This window comes from Dendrobium catenatum, unplaced genomic scaffold (genome assembly GCF_001605985.2).
Source record: "Dendrobium catenatum unplaced genomic scaffold, ASM160598v2 fragScaff_scaffold_653, whole genome shotgun sequence".
Classification (NCBI taxonomy): domain Eukaryota; kingdom Viridiplantae; phylum Streptophyta; class Magnoliopsida; order Asparagales; family Orchidaceae; genus Dendrobium; species Dendrobium catenatum.
This window is the reverse complement of record NW_021319115.1, coordinates 192,390-196,483: the sequence shown is the minus strand read 5'-3', so window position 1 is coordinate 196,483 and position 4,094 is coordinate 192,390.

Genomic DNA, 4,094 nt, shown 5'->3' with positions numbered 1-4,094 from the left:
GTTGATCGTAAGATCAACAGTTTCAGTCAGACATAACCCATACATTACATTAAACCGAGCCCTAACTCAATAATCTGCTTCGTTCTCCCAATCCACACGATAAAATTTGACAAAATTTTAGACAAATGATCTACATATGAAGAGCATCCATGAGGAATATATATTAAGTTCTAAAATGCAGTTTAAGAAAAGTTATTTAACCCTAAGTGTCCTAAGCTATGGTTTGCAATTTTACTTAATCCACATGGTGGATTCAGGAGATCTTGGGCTTATTGCACTTATAGACTGTCCACACTCCTAGTTGTAGATGAAATCGTGTTTCGAAGATGGATCGATGGGAAAGCTCCTTGGAAGTTTCCTAGCCTCGGCTCGCCAGAGATCTTGCTGCCGGCGGGTGTTCAATGGTGAATCTTGGTCGGGAAGGGTAGGAAAAGTCTATAGGAATCCTCACATAAAATCTCAAAGGCTGTGGAGGTCTAGAGAGAGTAATCAAGAAAAGATCCTCATGAAGCCCTAAATTCTATTATTTAAAGGCCTAGACTTCTCCTCAACAGCCAAGATTGAATCTCTATTCAATTGGGAGGGAAATCAGAGGGAATTGGTCGTGTCTAAAATTTTTATCATTAATAGGGCCTTAATTGCATTTAAATGGGTTTTAAATAACTTAAATAGGTCAAATTTACCCATTAAGACTTGGGTTGATCAAGTCAAAGAGTGACCTAGTCAAACCAGTCAAATGGGTCAAAGGGGTGGAGGGTTTGAGCCAAGGAAAGGTTTGAATAGATTAGAACTTGATTTGGGCTCTAAAGGGTCAAATAGGTCAACCTGGGTTGACCTGGTCAACTAGGTTGACCTAGGGCACAAGCCTGGGCCCAATGGGTTGGGTCTGATCCATTGAGTCCAGTGGAGTGGGTATTTGAGTCCAAGAGGGTTTGAAATTGATTTGAAATCAAATTGGGCTCAAATATGCTAAAGGGGTCAATTTGGGTCAACCCTGGTTAACCTGGTCAACGAGGTTGACCCAGGACCTGGGTCTGGGCTCAGCAGACTTGGCTTGACTCCTGAACCCATTGGGAAGGGTCTTGAAGTCTAGCCTGGTCAAATATGACTAGGTCAAATATTTGACCTGGGTTTGGGGGAAAAACAGGTTTACAGTAGGCGTCATAGAAGAAAATCCAAATAAAAAATCTTCAAGTTTTTTTGTTATTTGGGTGCTGCCATTGGCATTTAGTTTTGGATATTGGCTTTTCTTTTTTGGTTGTTTTGTGTTTCAGTTGTCTTTTGTTGGTTTGGATAGTTGTGCTGGGGGTTTATATGGCCGGGGCAATGATAAGGTTGTTTTATGTTCTCCATCTTGACGGCTTGCCTTGTTATGAGTATTTGTATTCTGCTTGGTGGGCCTTGCTTTGGGATATGAGACTATGTTTGTCCAATTTTTGACTTTATTGGTGTGGCCTGATGTTTTTTTCCTCGTATGGATAGCCCCTACCTACAGTTTGGGTGGTTGTAGAAAGTTCGCCATTACCTGAGCCCGGATGGCTTGTATCCTAGTGTCTTCATTTATGTCTATTGTTTCAACGTGGCTATTTTGTCATATATGTGTTACTTTGTCCATTGTTAGACTTGCGTGTATCTTTCCTTTATTGTTGAAATAAATTCTTCTTTTAGGTTAAAAAAAAAAGGTTAGCCATTTGTAGTTATTTTGGAATATAAGTCCCTTCAATATAAATTAACGTATTTATATTCTCTATGTATTATTAGTCTAATTTTAGTGTCTCCCTCTAATTATTGTGTATTGTTTGTTAAGAAATATAATCTTATGGTATTATGAGCTAAGTCTAGGGAACTTTCTCATTTATTTGAAAAGTTATAAGGCCCCAAAAAATTACATTCCTTTCAAATTTATATGATCTAAAACTAACATATCTCCTAAGGCATTTTGAATCCTTTTATTTTAACTTACCTCAATTCATAGAGATATTTTACCAAATCCTAACTCATATTGACCTTTTTTTTACTTCTTACAAAGATTATCTTTTTCCATTTGAATATCCTAAAACTTGATCTTAGACTAACTATTATTATTCTATCTTATGACATTGAATGCAAGTAAAGCTCCTTAAACGAGCATTTGGGATGCAACTAACTATTGGAGTCTCTTGAGATATAAACACTTTGTTTTCCTTCTAAAGATTCATATGAGGGATTTGAGTTATATCTTCACTTTTCATTCTAACCACTTTTGAATTTGAAATGCTTGATCAAAGAAGTATGTTAGTGCATAATAGGTGGCAACTAAGCATTAAATGCAACATGAACTTCATAGTTAATTGAAATATCATAAGCAATCATGTGTTTTCTTACTCAAATTTAATTCATCTATTTATATATTTAATGGACCACTTTGCTCTTTATTATTCAATTAGTGTGATGAGGCTATTAAAATAAAGGGATTAATTGTCATCTATTATTGAGAGTACTACACATGTGAGTGATTAATTTTTTTCAATTTTTTCCAACAAATTAAACATCAACTTATTCTCCCTCAATTTTTTTTTTGTGAGTAAATATACTTTTTCTATAAAATACTAAGGGGTTATTTGGTTGCTAAAAAAAGAATGTAGTGTAAAATGAATACTATATAAAATAAATATATTATAAAATGAAAACTCTTGAGTTATTTAAATGAGTGTAAAGTAAATGTAAGTGTGCTAGTGGCGGCAGTCAGTGATTGTGGTGGCCGGTGGCAAGTGGTGGCCTATGGCGGTGGCGATCAACTATGAGTCTGTGGTGGTTGATGGTGGGTGATGGCGGTAGATGATGGGGCTAATGGCGGGATGCGGTGGTTAAGCAAGCTTGTTTGCAGTTTAAACAGTTCTCGCTCAAAACTGGATGACTTTAGTTTACCTAAAAAATGAACTAAAATGATTTATACTATATTTACTTTAATTTACTTTTTCTTCCAAACAATCACCAATATTTTCAAAACCCTTGCATTTGAAATACTTTACATCCATTTAAAAGATGTAAATATGTTTATGATGGAAAAGAAGACTTTACCTTGTTTATAGCAGCTCAAATGGTTTCTCTTGCTTCGTTCGCTGGAAATGTACTTCCAAATTCGAGCAACTGGGGTCCTAATCATCCTCATAGGCTGTTCTTTAAGAATTGGCACCCTCCTCCACCCGATTGGCTTTAAACTTAATGTGGATGCTTCTCTATTTCAGTCGTATGAAGCCACTGTTGGAGGGCTTATTCAAAGATTGCAAAGGAAGGTTTCTTATGGCTTTTAGTTTTAAAGGATTGCATTAGGATGTATCTCGGTTGGAGCTCTTGGAAATACAAGCTTTGAAGGTCATTTGGCAAGATTGGATGTTAGATTTTGAATGTATTATTATTGAAGGTGATATTGAAAATATTAACAATTTTATTCTCAAATTGAAGAAAGATCCCATCAAAGGGCTATTTTTTTGGATGTGATGAGATGGATTTCCTAAAAAGTTTTAAACATGTTATTTTTAGTTGTATTAATAGAGATTGTAGTAAGTTAGCAAATGAATGTGCTAACATTGCTCATTGTAATAATTTCCTTTGGGATAGTCTTTGTTTGGATTCCATTCCTTCGTCTTTTATTAGATTGGTTAAGAAGAAATGTGATCCTTTTATTAGGTTGTAATCTCTTTTCCTTTTAATAAATTGCTTTAGCATTTTCTCAAAAAAAAAAAAAAAAAAAAAAAAAAAAATCCTAAGCAAGGAGCATATGAAAACTTTTATTTGCTACTTAGATTTCTTATGTGTGTTAAATGTTGTAACAGACAAGATGTTTATGATTTTTAATTGTAATTGTAATTTTATAATTTGAATTTTGGCTTTTGAAATTTTGGAGTAATCAAATGTTAAGGAAATGTTAGATTGAAATTAAATGAACTTGTTGGTTAAAAAAAAAATCAAATGTTAAGCAGCAGACTATCCTCCTCATTGAGAGAGGTGGTTAACCTTTTCCAAGAGATGTATAACTATACCTTAGCACCTCTACAAGTGGGACTAGTGGGCCAACACTAACTTCTCAGTCTATTTAATTTTATTTCAATTTC